Below are 14924 nucleotides of genomic sequence, written 5' to 3'. Positions count from 1 at the left end.
TGACCGTCCCCTCCCCAGTTGCGTGACGTCATTTATGGACGGCCCCACACACACTGTATACACAGTTTGTACACACACACACTGTATACACAGTTTGTACACACAATGTTCACGTTGTTAAGCTCGCGCACCCAAAGGGTCAATGTTCAATAGAGGGATCAATGGAATAGGAATCTTAATGAACTTAAACTCTAACGCCGCTCTCTGACGTCACCACTGCATTACCTCATCGGCGTGAGGGGGAGGTGAACCCTGCTAGTGACGTCATGTCACCTGCTACCGCGTGACGTCACGAGACACCAGGAAGCTGCCGATCCGCGCGCGCGCTCACTGAGATCCGAGGTGAGAAGTTCACATCGTGGTTGTTGTGGTTGTTGTTGTTTACCCAGGTAGAGCCTCGCTCCGTCTCTCTCGTAGGGATATCAATTGAGTAGCAGCGAGTATGGAATCGATGTCCAGGTAGGAACATTACAACGCGGGGCCTAGCCATGCGGGGCCTTGCCTCCTGCCCTCGCCTGATTGCATTTGCTTTAATTCTCTGCTTAAGTTTAATTTGTCTTAATCTGGCTCACTACTTTGAATTTTTTTTCTTTAAAATATTTCTACAGTTTTTTTTATCCTACCAGGTCAAGCCGACTTCAGCTGCTATACCGCTCTTGTTTTCAGAAGCGACCAGCTCACAAAAAAGTGGCTTATCCAAGGTTTCACTGTAATTTGTTTGTTGTGTGATATATTGTACTAGGGTGGCAAGATGTCAACTTCCTCACATGGTATGCAGAATGTCGTGGGTTCGATTCCAACCCTGACGCATTTATGATTGCAGTTTAGATGTTTTATTTTTTCTCTCTCTCCCTGTTGTGGGATTTATTTTTCTCCACATTTAGAAACATGCATTTTGAGAATTTTGCTGCAAAACATTTCCATATTATAACCCACAAAGTTGAGCTATCATTTGTGTCCAGGTCGATTCTGAAAAAGAACTATGCAGCTCAGATGGCCTCACCTGGTAAAATAAAAATATTGTACTGTGTTTGAGGGTTTTTCAATTTAATTTCTTATTTAGCAGTTAAAGATTATGTTTCAGGAGGGTCCTGCATTGGACTGTTTGACCACCACCAAATATATTTTGAGTTTAGGTTTGGAAGAAAAACGGAAAACTCAGTGGAACACCAATGCCGACGGTGACGGCCGACGCCAGGATAGCGGCCACGGGCTTGAGGCGAGGGCAACCCGGCTCTTGTCCCAAGAAAGGAATCCGCTCCCCGCTGCCCTCCACGGTGGCTGCACGCTGAGCCCCAACTTTCCTAGGAGGTCGGTACTTGCAATACACTCGTGGCTTAACACGCTCGACACGTATAACTCCTGGTTACACACCTGGTGTCCGAGGCGACCCTTAAGGGTGACCCTCCCCAGCAGTCCCATCCCACTTCCACTTGCAGTGTGTAGCGCACGATCCGGAGCCTGTCGGCGGCTCACGTCAACCCCGACCACGCTGCAATGTGTTGCACTCACGAGTGACGTTACCGCCCCCCTTGTCCAGCAGATTCCGGATACGCCGCCTGTTCACCTGCCCTTCCACGAGCGACGTGGCCCCCATTATTCCTGCCACCAGCTCCCGCAGCCAGTCACCCGCAGTCATCTGGCGCACTTTTGGCGTCATCTGGTCCAACCCATGTGAGACTAGGCTCTAAGGAAAGCCGTCTCAGGTGTGGACCAATCAACTTCAAGGACAGTGTACATTATCAGAGTTATGTCTTTTGTTTGTATTATGACTGCAGGTATTGCGGTCTATGCAAACATGACTCCTTGTAAAAAGGTGTCAGTTTTGTTGCCAGATAGAAGGGTAAAAAACCAATTATCATATTTTTACTGGCAAATGAGGTTCCCATAGTGTGGTAGTTGTTGTTTACCCAGGTAGAGCCTCGATCCTTCTCTGTCTTGTAGGGAGGCCGCTTTGGATTGCACCACTCTTCGATTTCACATTAACATGCTAATTTATTACATTAACATCACTAGCCCCGGCCACTTCTTTATGACCCTTGGGCTACACCCATTTCAAACCTTTTAAAAACAGTCTGCCTCAGCAGCAGACCATGCATTTTCTATCAGAGTGTTTTTGTTTGCATTCTGACCACACGGGGGAAACCTATTATCATATTTTGGTACTGGCAAAGGTCCCGTGATGAAATATTACAGTATATTAGAGGTGAGCTGTGCGTGTGCAGAGAGGACGGCAAGGAGCCGGAACTGAATTAATTTTGTGGCAAAAATGCAGGCCTGATAATATGTAAGGATGTGGTAAATGAGAAAAAATATAGCAGCAGCGGGGTGTTGGAGTGTGCAGGTGTTACAGGTGTTGAAGGTGAACAGTTAAGCTAAAAATTGTGTGAAAAACATAATAACTTACCCTTGAGTACGCATGGAATTTTTGAAGTGTGTATGTTTCAAAGTGTTGGTGCAATTGGTTCTAAAAAACACACAGTAAGTCTGCTTTATTTATATACATTTATACTCATCTTGGAATGTTTTGTATACGTTTTTTTCACATTTATTTCAGTAATTAAGTTTATTTGGAATACAGTACAGTACTTATTTAAATTGTGATGTATATTTTAGCTGCCGTTTACCTAACCTCATTATTTAGGTAAGGCTTTAGTATTGAATATCGGCATTTTATCTTTCGCACGGCACTTTGCAAGAATGTAACCTCCGTGCTATTCAATGGGCTGCTGTATTTTCTGTCCATCAGCTATAGCACAGGAGTTCGGATTTTCAGCTGAAACTAGATCTCTGCTTTCTTGGTGTAATTACAGCCTATAGTACCATAAAGAGGCTTGGGGTTTTGGTTTGTTTTTGGTTTTCGATGTCTCTGCCTCTTCTCACAATCGTTGAGGATTTTTATGATTTTTGGCTGGCCCATCTAAAGTTGCGTGACCAGGAGTCGGTCCCTTTCCTGTTCAATTTGGCTTGTGGCCGAAATTCCCTCTGGCCGCATGGATTACATTACGTAGCATTTTCAAATAATTGTGTTTTGAGAAGCTCACAACGGCCCTATAAAAAAATGCATTTCATACAGTAACAATGATACGCTAATCGATGTCTGGTTATAGTCAAGGGATTTTCCCCTGCTGGTCAACCATGTTACGCATGTTGATGATCTGGTCATGGCTACTCAATGATATTGAGTTGGAGAATCTTGTTCTGTACCTGGAGAATTCCATGACGAAATGGGGCCTTGCATATGTTCTGCAAAAATATCACCTCCCTGGGAAAATCTTGACCAAAAGCTTTCGTAACTGCAGGAATTCATATTCTTTGGGTCTTTCGGTTAAGTGACGTGACTTTACCGAAAGACCCAAAGAACACTTCCCTGGGAATTTAATGTCATACAACACTGCACCTGCTCAGCTCTCCATGAATAATCAGGTCGTTCTACACGTGGTGGAGGAGCTCCTATACCTGGTTAATGTGTTCATGACCAGCTCTGGTTTGGCATCCAAAGTCTCACTTCGAATTAGTCTAGCAGCATTCTTTCATTAGGCTCTGTAACACTATGTGGAAGCTGCCTGGACTTTTTTACATACAAAGCTGTGAGTGTCCATCGCCAAGGTCTAGTCCATTGCAAAGGTCTAGTCCATTTCAAAGGTCTCGTCAAAAAAACAAGCAATAGTCTACATTATAGACTGCCAGTACGCTCACCGAGGTTAAGAACCAGGCTACAGTCTACATTAGTCTGTTTTTTTCTTCTATTCACTTTATTTGTATTATTATTTTCTATCTACGTGACTTCACCGAAATAACCAAAGAATATGAATTCCCGCTATCACAAAAGTTTTAAGTCAAGATTTTCCCACGGAGGTGATCTTTTTGTAGAACATATGCAAGGCCCCATTTCGTCATGGAATTCAACAGGTACAGAACAAGATTTTATAAGAATGGAAACAGTCAGGAAATTAACACTGCACATATGCAGCTGAAGTTAGATCTGTTCATCCTTGCATTCAAGCTCATCTGAGCCTGGCTTCACACCTCTAAGTTGCAAATGAACATTAATTTGTACATTTCTGCATAATACAAATAATATTCTTTTCAACAGCCTTTGCTATGTTAGCTAATTTTTCTTAAAACCGAAATTGTGTGCTTGGAGTTTTTGGTAAGCATTCATTTTGAAGACACGAGGGTGTCCAGGCATATTTATGACCATTGGCCCTCTCATTGTGTGCCTTAACAGCCCTCGTGATGAATTGGGGAATTATTTTCACTATATCATGAATATATGAATAAATATAGATATGTAAGTCATGTGTGACTGTATATATGCATTCCTCTGTGCCTTGATACTGACGTAGATGGTGTGGATGTGTTTTTCTGTCTGCAGCTGACGCTTCCTCTGACTCTTCCTCAGCAGAATTGGTCTGATGGAGCAAAGGGACTCGGCGCAGCTCGGTACAAGAAGGAAACAATGCGACCAGCATGCAAACAGCACGGATCGTACTGGAAGTTTGACACAGCACCAGAGAAGTCACACAGGAGAGAAACCATTCAAGTGCACTGTGTGTGAGATGGCATTTGCAAAGACATCACATCTTCAGAGTCACCAGAGAACGCACACAGGAGAGAAACCATTCAAGTGCACTATGTGTGAGAAGGCATTTGCAAAGTCATCACATCTTAAAACACACCAGAGAACACACACAGGAGAGAAACCCTTCAAGTGCACTATGTGTGAGAAGGCATTTGCACAGTCATCAAATCTTCAAAGCCACCAGAGAACACACACAGGGGAGAAACCCTTCAAGTGCACTGTGTGTGAGAAGGCATTTACAGAGTCATCAAATTTAAAAACACACCAGAGAACGCACACAGGGGAGAAACCCTTCAAGTGCATTGTGTGTGGAAGCGCATTTGCAACATTATCAAATCTTCACAACCACCAGAGAACGCACACAGGATATAAACCCTTCAAGTGCACTGTGTGTGAGAAGGCATTTGCACAGTCATCATATCTAAAAACACACCAGAGAACGCACACAGGAGAGAAACCCTTTAAGTGCACTCTGTGTGGGAAGGCGTTTGCAATGTCATCACATCTTAAGACCCACAAGAGAACACACACAGGAGAGCAACCCTTCAAGTGCAGTGTGTGTGGGAAGACATTTTTAGATTCATCTACTCTTAAACAACACCAGAGAACACACACAGGAAAGGAACCTTTCAAATGCACTGTGTGTGGGAAGGTGTTTGCAAAGTCATCAAATCTTAAAAAACACCAGAGAACACACGCAGGAGAGAAACCCTTCAAGTGCAGTGTTTGTGGGAAAGTTTTTACACAGTCATCAAATCTTAAACAACACCAGAGAATGCACAAGCATCAGAAAATCCACAAAAAATGTAATCTGAAATCCGTTTGTGAAAGTCAAAGTGCTGCAATGACTCCATTGTTCATGAAACAAGAACCAGAAGACAACCCCAGCCTAGACACTTGGAAAGGTATCAAGGTGAAATATGAAGAGGCGAAGGTGAAATGTGAAGAATTAACAGTGAAGAGTATACAAGTGAAGGTTAAATTTGAGGATGAGTCAACTCCAAAATCGGACCTTCACATAGATGGAGGCAGTTTGAAGCAGGAACTAAATTCTGACTGTGAGGCAGAGCGAGGCAACTCTCAGGAGTTTGTGAATGTGGAGGTGTGGGTGGACTTCTTAGACCAGGGGTCCTCAAACTTTTTAAACAGGGGGCCAGTTCACTGTCCCTCAGACCGTTGGAGGGCCGGACTATAGTTAAAAAAAACTATGAACAAATTCCTATGCACACTGCATATATCTTATTTTGAAGTGAAGAAACAAAACGGGAACAAATACAATATTTAAAATGAAGAACAAGTAAAGTTAAATCAACAAACTTTCCAGTATTTCAATGGGAACTATGGGCCTGCTTTTGGCTAATGAGATGGTCAATGTCCGGTTCCATATTTGTCACTGCTAGTCGTAACAAGTGATGCAAGTGTGCATCCGTTAGTCTAGATCTGGTTGGAGATTTCAAATGTTTCATTCTGGAAAAAGTTTGTTCACAGACATAAGCGCTGCCAAAGATGGTTGCCATTTTGAGTGCATGGTTCCTGAGATGAGGATATGTCTCAGAGGGGAGAAATGCATAGAAATTATGAAGGCTGCTTGACTTGAATGCGTCTTTCAGAGAGTCACAATTCTGCAGTTCAGCCAGTTCAATTTGGTAAATTGTATCCACATTTTCAATGTCAATAGAAAATGGGTTACGGAAAAGCTGTATGTCCTGTTCATGAAGATGAAGCTCTTGAAATCTAAATTGGAACTCCTTTTGCAATTTTTCCAGTGAATCCACACATGTTTTGTTTGGGAATGCAACCAATGGTTTTTCCGCTAACAGATTTTGAGTTGTGGGGAGATGGCAGAAGTTTTCCTCCTTCACTTGTTTGATGAGGAGGCCTAATTTTACTTCAAATGCTTTGACATGTGATTGCATATCACAGATGAGCTTCCCCTTTCCTTGAAGTTGCACATTGAAACTGTTGAGTAGCTCTGTTACATTTGTCAGAAAGGCAAGGTGCCATTTCCATTCTGCATCATTGAGCTCTGGTACTTCTTTGTTTTTTGAAAACAGAAAAGCTGTAATCTGTGGAAGTAAGTCATAGAAACGTTTCAAAACTCTCCCTCGACTCAGCCAACGGACTTCTGTGTGGTACAGAACATCTTCATAGTCAACATTTAGCTCAGACAGAAATTCCTGAAATTGTCTGTGGTTTAGTGCATGAGCTCTAATGAAGTTAACAGAGTCCCACTTCAGTGATTTACTACACAGCGCTTGTTGGTGGATGAGGCAGTGTATGGCTATTGGATGAGAATGGTTATGTTTGTCCATCTCTTGGTTAATGCGAGCAATTACTCCTTTCTTAGACCCCACCATGCTAGGAGCACCATCAGTTGTCACACTGGCTAGTTTAGCCCAGTTCAGCTCCAAACCATTCACAGTTTGGCAAATCTTTTCATAGATATCCTCTCCTGTAGTTGTTCCTTTGATGCTTTGCAGTGCAGCAAGCTCTTCTGTGACTTTGAAATAGTCATTCGTCCCACGAATAAAAATTAGAAGTTGTGCAGAATCACGAACATCATTGCTTTCGTCGAGTGCCAAGGAAAAATAGGAAAGTTTTTTTGTGGAGTTTTGCAAATGCTGATGGAAATTGTCTCCCATTTCTTCAATCCTCCGTGTAATTGTAGGTCCTTAAAGACTCACTGTACTAAATAAATCGGCCTTCTCTGGACACATCTCTTTGGCAACAGAAAGAAGGCATTCTTTAACAAATTCTCCCTCAACGAATGGTCTGCCAGTGCACACTGTTAGCTTGGCAACTTGAAAACTTGCTCGCAGTGATGAAATATTTAGCTGCTTCTGCTTCACAAAAGTATTTTGCTGAGTTGTTCATGTATTTTTCAGTTTTAATATTTTATCTTTTCTCACTTCTCCGACCAAACAATCATATTTATCTTCATGTTGAGTTTCATAGTGTCGACGTAAATTGTATTCTTTGAACACAGACACTATATTCTGGCATATCAGACACACAGCTCTTTCCTTGTACTGCATGAAAAAGTAATCATAAGTCCACTGTTTTTTGAATATCCTACACTCCGAGTAAATTTTTCTCTTTCTTGACATCATTGTTTCCTAGGGAGTCAAAATTGCTATTAGTAAAATACCAATATATATACAGCGCTACAAAAACAATATACCAGCAATAACTTTGCCCACACAGAGACATACAGACTGCACTGCCCATCAATGCAGTCTGATTGGGGGAACTCCGCTTTTACCCCAGGCTCACACTGGTGCGGGTGCCATTATAAAGTTAATTACACCTGCAGTTTTGTTCACAGATCGCAGCCCAATGAGTGCTCACCAGCGCAGCCCAATTAGTGCTCACCAGCGCAGTCCAATTAGTGCTCACCAGCGCAGTCCAATTAGTGCTCACAAGCGCAGCCCAATTAGTGACCATGGGCCGGATAAATGCCCTCGGTGGGCCGCATGTGGCCCGCGGGCCGTAGTTTGAGGACCCCTGTCTTAGACAATACAAAGTCAAATGGAGATCAGGTAGATGTGCAAGCTTGAGACAATTAAGCCCCAATGCATGCACCTTTGTCACAGGCCTTTCTAATGAATATAATGTGAAGTTGAACACAATTTCTAGGTTCAAACTGCAGTGTAAGAGTGGCCAGTATTTGTGGACCTGTGGGTTGGGTCAGGAGCGACTCAAGTGTTTTTTATCATATCTCATCTTCGACACTCGATGGGTGCCCATAATGGGCATCTGCCCCTGTTTGTCACAAGGTGACCGTTCAGTGGCCTGCATCTGGATATGTGTTTGTAAGACGGGGGCGATGATTGATATGCCAGTCGGATTTGAACCTCTGCAACAAATAGAGAATGTACTACTACTTGGCTTCCCTCTATGAGAGTGCTGCACGTATAGGCCTCATCGAGTCAGAGATCAACTTGTAAATACATTGCAACGTGACGCAGTACATTTCGGTATAGTAATAAAATGTTGCCAATGTGCCTTTTGATTATTTTGAATCATAATTGAAAGAATACCTGTCTGATTCTGGACGTACATGCAACATTTTGTGTATTAATGTCAAACATGGAATATGTGATGTCCGGACAAAGTATCTGTTTTGGTGGTAACCTGTACAAAAACTCACGTGAGAGCTGTTATTTTTGTGATACGGGTCAAAGGATATTTTTGTGAATCAGGACGCATCTGACTGGGGCAACTCATTGTCTCTGAAATCGGGAGCATAGTCGGATCATTCATCAGTTAAGGTATGCCACTTAAAAGTTACGTATAGGAGATACATTCTCCACGAGAACACTAATTATCATTTTGTACTACGTATATAAATTTTGTCGAACTGAGACTTGAAATGGACCTTGCTGATGAACATCAGTTGAAGCAAAGCCCGACTGTTGAGACATTGTACACCAAAACCAGTCCACAGGTGGCCTGTACTGAACACATGCATTCCTAAAAGGCAGTGTTATTTATAGTTTGTGTAAAACATTTGAAGGCATCGCGGATTTTTGTTACAGATTTGTATTCTATTATTTGGTTCTTTCGGTTAAGTCACGTCTAAAGATAAAATAATAAATTAAATTAAATAATAGAATACGACGTTTCGATTGCAACACAAGCAATCATCATCAGGTATAATGAAATAGCGACATAATATCTAACCAGAAAACTATAGACAGACATATTAGCAGACAGATATCACAAGATACATACATAGCGAGAGCAACACAGTTGACAGAGAGGGGTGATCGTCTCTGTGGGGTGGCCTTAAATAGACAGAGGGGGGGGCGGAGGCAGAGAGAGGGAGGGGGGTTAGAAATATTCTATTCCGGACAAAGTATTCTATAATTTAATTTATTATTTTATCTTTAGACGTGACTTAACCGAAAGAACCAAATAATAATTCCTGCAGTCATGAAAGTTCTAAAATTAAGATTTGTATTCTAGCCTAGGTTTTTATTGAATTTTTACTTCCATTTAAATGAAACTTTCTGTATGTGTCCATTGATATCCCACCTTGTTTACCACATGTTTACTTAAATATGTAGACGCTTCCTCTGAAGACATCACCTCAAATTAACGAGTGGGTTACGTCAGGGCCTCCTCTCTCTGACTTGTGATGTCACCAAGAGCAGAACTCGCCTCCATGGAATCTAACTACTGCACTGTCTTGGAATGCATTTACACAGTAATCAAATCTTCATAACTGCCAGGGAACACACATTAAAAACCACTTAAAGTACACTTGGAAGGCCTTTTGAATTGTCTTGAAACTAAAACACGCGTAAGGAGGTGTACAAGGAGCAGAGTCTGAGATTGACGTGTGAAATTTGAAGTTCCATAAACCCATCTTTTGTGATTCAAGGACCCAATAAAGATGGCAGCTGGGAAACGTCACCATTCGTGAAGGTGACCTGTGAAGGCTCTAGGGTTTGACTTCCAGGTCGCTAATGGAGCCAGAGACTAATCACATCCATTTGTGGATGTGGAGGTTTGGGAGGACTTTTCGTACAATGTCGAGTAGAAGCAGACAGCATGTGTGACCATTAGTGTTGGGTTTACCTGTAACCAAAATAACGAGACACGGTTTCCCAATGTTTATTTCAATTGTTTAGTTTTTTGTTGATTTGGAATACAGTACTTATTTCAATTGTGATGTAAATTTTAGTTGACGTTTACCTAACGCCATTACTTGGGTAAGGCTTAAGTATTGAATATCGCGTTTTTAGCAGACTCGCAGAACTTTCCAAGAACGTAACCTCCGATATTCAAGGGGCGGCTCTATTTTCTGTCGATCGAGTACAGCAGAGTAGTACGGATTTTCACCAGAAACTAGATCTCTGCTTTCTTGATGTAATTAAGGCCTATGGTACCATAAAGAGGCTTGATGCTTTGGATTCCTTGATTTCGATGTCTTTGCTCACATACTAGGGTTTCCAGGCATATGTATGACCATTAGCCCTCTCATTGTGTGCCTTAACAGCCCGTGTGATGAATTGGGGAATCTTTTTTACTATATCATGAATATATGAAAAAGTATAGACGTGTAATGCATGTGTGACTGTGTATTTTGCACTTCCTCTGCAGAATTGGTCTGATGGAGGAAAGGCACTCAGCGCAGCTCGGTACAAGGAAACAGCACGGATTGTACTGGAAATTTGACACAGCACCAGGGAACTCACACAGGAGAGAACCCCTTCATGTGCACTGTGTGTGAGACGAAATTAGCATGTTTATCAGTTCTTCAGAGCCACCAGAGAACACACCGAAAAATTGCCCTTCAAGTGCAGTGTGTGTGGCAAAGCATTTTCAGTTTCATCTGCTCTTAATAAACACCAGAGAACACACACAGGAGAGAAACCCTTCAAGTGCAATCTTAGACGTGGTTTAGTTGTAATTTATTGAAGGTGGAGGGGTTACCAGCCCCTCACACCCATCCAGAGCCCCCATTTAGCTGATGTGGTAGCTACGAATGCCCCGAGGGGAAAGGCTAATCGGAATTGGCCCTCCCCCCACAGCACTGTCCACAGTAACAAGAACAACAACCGCCATTCGCCACTAAGTGGCGGTGACGTCACCATGGCGTTTGTGCCGGGCCATGTGCACGGGATAGACCCAGGTGCCATGGGTCGACTGACTCCGTTGACTGGCCAATGCACCACCTGTACCCCCGACTGTGCAACACACAGTGTACACGCACACACACAGTGTGTAAACATACACATTGCATACAGTGTACACACACAATAATGTTCACGTTGGTGTTGAGCTCACGCACCCAAGGGGTCTCTGTTCAAGAGAGGCAACAATATAAATGTAATCTAAATAAACTTAAACTCTAACCCTGATCTCGTTCTCTGACGTCACCACTGTTTTAACTTGGCGTGAGACGCCGGGGAGAGCTGTTCCCTGCTAGTGACGTCATGTCACCAAGGTATTTAACACCCCCCCTCACTAAGGAAAGCTGGCTCGGGTGTGTGGACCAATCAACTTCAAGGACAGTGCATATATTATCAGAGTTATGTTTTTTGTTTGCATTATGACTGCAGGTATTGTGGTCTATGCAAAAAGGTGTCAATTTTGTTGCCCGATAAAAGGGTTAAAATAACAATTATATTTTTTACTGGCAAATGGTGTAAACTATTTTTATATTACCAACCAAGGCTCACAGAGCTGTTAGATCTTTTGTCAGAAGCCACTTGGCCATAGATTATAGATAAACGAAATTGCTTTTCACGTGGAAGATTATAGCAGCCAAATAATCTAAATGCATGTTACTAAATGTGGAGGGAAAAAATCGAAGGACCCTTAGAAAAACAAATACTGTGAGTGAGTGTACTCATTTGTGTTAGTGTACTCCGCAAGCGTACTCTACGTGTGTGAGTGCACTCTGCGTGTGTGAGATTACCGTGTGTGCGAGTGTACTTCGTGTGTTAGAATACTCTGTGTCAGTGTACCCCGTGTGTGTTGTGTGGGGAGCGGCCGTGTTGCGCGGTGACGTCACCCTCAGAGTCGGTGCCTCCTCCTCTGTCTGGCGGGTGACGTCACCAAGAGCAGACCGGAGAGAGTAGTTGGGGAAAGCAGCTGAGAGGTGCGCTTGGGGCGAGTGCTTGAGAGTGAGTCACACGTGTAGAGTGTACAGGGAGAGGGAGTCAGTGTGTTCATTGTAATGTGTGTGTGTGATGTATTGTGCTGTGGTGGCGAGATGTTAACTACCTCACATGGTATGAAGAATGTCGTGGGTTCGAGTCCAACGCTGACACAATAATTGGAGTTTACATTTTTTTCTCTCTCCCTGTAGTGGCATTGATTTTTCTCCACATTTAGAAACATGCATTTTGAGAATTTTGCTGCAAAACATTTCCATATTATAAGCCACTAAGTTGAGCTATCATTTGTGTCCAGGTCGATTCTGAAAAAGAGCTATGCAGCTCAGATGGCTTCACCTGGTAAAATAAAAATAGTGTACTGTGTTTGAGGGTTTTCCAATTTAATTTCTTATTCAGCAGTTAAAGATTATGTTTCAGGAGGGTCCTGCATTGGACTGTTTGACCACCACCAAATATATTTTGAGTTTAGGTTTTGGAGAAAAACGGAAAACCCAGTGGAATGCCGACGGTGACGGCCGACGCCAGGATAGCGGCCACGGGCTCAAAGCGGGGGCAACCTGGCTTTTGTCCCAAGAAAGGAATCCGCTCCCCGCTGCCCTCCACGGTGGCACATCGCCGGCAGGGCTGCAGGCTGAGCCCCAACTTTTTCAGGAGTTCGGTACCTGTAATACACTCGTGGCATAATACGCTCGACACGTATAACTCGTGGTTACACACCTGGTGTCCGAGGCGACCCTTAAGGGTGACCCTCCCCAGCAGTCCCATCCCACTTCCACTTGCAGTGTGCAGCGCACGATCAGGGGCCTGTAGGCGGCCCACTTAAACCCTGACCACGCTGCAGTGTGTTGCACTCACGAGTGACGTTACCGCCCCCCGTGTTCAGCAGAATCTGGGTACGCCGCCTGTTCACCTGCCCTTCCACAAGCGACGTGGCCCCCATTATTCCTGCCACCAGCTCCCGCAGCCAGTCACCCGCAGTCGCCGCATTCTGGGGTGTTGTTGTCGGCATCTGTGTGGGGGTCACTCGCTCACCATTATCATGACAGTTTATTTGTGTTGGGACCACGTCGATTGCACCCCTCTGTGGTCCCCTCTTTAGGGAGGCCTTGGTGTTTAACCCTGGTGCTTCTCTCGCGCGGGCGGTCTGGGGACTGTCTCTCACGAGATGCATAGATAGCACGCACGGGGAAGGGCGGTGGCTCCATAAAAGGCCCCTTGCCTACTTCCCCTTACCCCCCCAAGTGTGCATTTGTTCGAGTTCTGCCTCTTATTGAGATACTCGCCTGGTTAGCCCCCCGACCATGGAGCGCAGCGCAGCCCTCCCACCTCGGACTGGACTATCTCAGCTGTGGACTGCAGCTTGGTCACAGTCAGGTGTACTTGGGTCACCTCCCCGTATACTTGGGTTACCTCCTCGCGTATTTGGGTCGCATGGCCTGCGATATCTCCTATGCCAGTCTATATCCCTGCCACCCATCCTGGGGTTGTCTCACGGGGTCCCAGAGGCTCCCTCGTCCCCCCCCTCACCTCCTCCTCTGGAAGAAGACTTACAATGGTGCTATCCCGTCCGAGCCGTCGGAATTCCACACGCTCGCGAGCAAATCTCTCACACACACACACGTGCGCGTGCTCGGCAAGGGTGTTAAATGGGGGATATGGGCAGTTCGCATCTGGCTGACACCCCGTTGTGCTTGTCAGATACTGCTAATTTAGTTTATTGGGAATACAGTACAGTACTTATTTGAATTGTGATGTATATTTTATATGCCGTTTACCTAACCCGATTATTTAGGTAAGGCTTAAATATTAAATATCGGCACTTTCCAAGAATGTAACCTCCGTGCTATTCAAGGGGCTGCTGTATTTTCTGTCCATCAACTATAGCACAGGAGTACGGATTTTCAGCAGCAACTAGATCTCTGCTTTCTTGGTGTAATTACGGCCTATAGTACCATAAAGAAGCTTGGGGTTTTGGATTGTTTTTTTGTTTTCGATGTCTCTGCCTCTGCTCACATTCGATGAGGATTTTTATGATTTTAGGCAGGCCCATCTAAAGCTGTGTGACCAGGAGTCAGGGCCCTTTCCTGTTCAATTTGGCTTGTGGCCGAAATTCCCTCTGGCCTCATGCATTACATTACGTAGCATTTTCAAATAATGATGTGTTTTGAGAAGCTCACAATGGCCCTATAAAAAAGTTGCATTTCATAGAGTAATAATGATACGCTAATCGGTGCCTGGTTATAGTCAAGGGATTATCCCCTGCTGGTCAACCATGTTACGCATGTTGATGATCTGGTCATGGCTACTCAATGATTGAGTTGGAGAATCGTGTTCTGTACTTGGAGAATTCCATGACGAAATGGGGCCTTGCATATGTTCTACAAAAAGATCACCTCCCTGGGAAAATCTTGACTTAAAGTTTTCGTAACTGCAGGAATTAATATTCTTTGGGTCTTTCGGTTAAGTGACGTGACTTAACCGAATGACCCAAAGAACACCTCCCTGGGAATTTAATGTCATACAACACTGCACCTACTCAGCTCTCCATGAATAATCAGGTCGTTCTACACGTGGTGGAGGAGCTCCTATACCTGGTTAATGTGTTCACGACCAGCTTTGGTTTGGCATCCAAAGTCTCACTTCAAATTGGTCTAGCAGCATTATTTCATTAGGCTCTGTAACACTATGTGGAAGCTGCCTGGACTTTT

The 14924-nt window shown here is 43.9% G+C and overlaps 1 pseudogene across 1 annotated transcript in view; it reads left to right on the top strand.

The window, feature by feature from the left end:
• Positions 1–14924, top strand: part of LOC144738213 (uncharacterized) — a 48782-nt pseudogene that overhangs the window by 14377 nt on the left and 19481 nt on the right. Inside the window, exons 2-4 of the transcript XR_013589182.1 lie at positions 286–342; positions 1137–1311; positions 4406–5321. The product of XR_013589182.1 is annotated as an uncharacterized LOC144738213 (transcript). The remainder of the gene's footprint in view (positions 1–285; positions 343–1136; positions 1312–4405; positions 5322–14924) is intronic.

The sequence above is a fragment of the Lampetra planeri genome, chromosome 78 (genome assembly GCF_965212315.1).
Source record: "Lampetra planeri chromosome 78, kcLamPlan1.2.h2, whole genome shotgun sequence".
NCBI lineage: Eukaryota > Metazoa > Chordata > Hyperoartia > Petromyzontiformes > Petromyzontidae > Lampetra > Lampetra planeri.
This window is presented reverse-complemented; position numbering and strand designations above follow the sequence as displayed.